The following is a 627-nucleotide window of genomic DNA, read 5'->3' on the forward strand; positions in this document are numbered from 1 at the left end:
TCGGATATTTTTCATCCCTTGCAGTTGGAATCAAGGAAAGTTTTAATCACTTCGTAAAACTTCTGTTCTTGTGGTTCCCTCTTTTGAAGTGGACGAGAGTGTTCTAATGGATAACTTATCGTTGATCCGTTTTTCTTCTTCAACATAATTTTTTTTTCGGAATTTCACATGGAATCATTTCTCACCATCTAGTGTTACAGTCCTTTAGAGCCTTGAACCTTAACGAATCTGAAGTCATGCATTGTAAGAATGCACAATATATTTAAAATTGTACTCATAAATGAGTCAGAATACAGAAAATATAATCGAAACAGCAATCGAGATATTTTCGTCATCAACAGCAACTCATGGGTCTAAGTCTTGGATTATAGTCCCAAAGAATTAGTTCTAAATAAAGTCAAACCTGGAACAAATTTGTTTCAACCTGAAAATTTCAGGATACGTCCAGAAAAGTGTCTTGAACAAAAGTCCGCAGATATTCCCTGTGTGCTTCAGTAGAAATTCAAGATGGCGTCCAAAATGGCCACCACTTTGGGTTATGCTCAAATTATCTGCTTCATACAAGATGGTCAAATCATATGTTTTTTATGACAAAGATTTCAATGAAAACTTTATTTTCAAGCCTAG

Source organism: Penaeus monodon, chromosome 31 (assembly GCF_015228065.2).
Source record: "Penaeus monodon isolate SGIC_2016 chromosome 31, NSTDA_Pmon_1, whole genome shotgun sequence".
NCBI classification, from domain to species: domain Eukaryota; kingdom Metazoa; phylum Arthropoda; class Malacostraca; order Decapoda; family Penaeidae; genus Penaeus; species Penaeus monodon.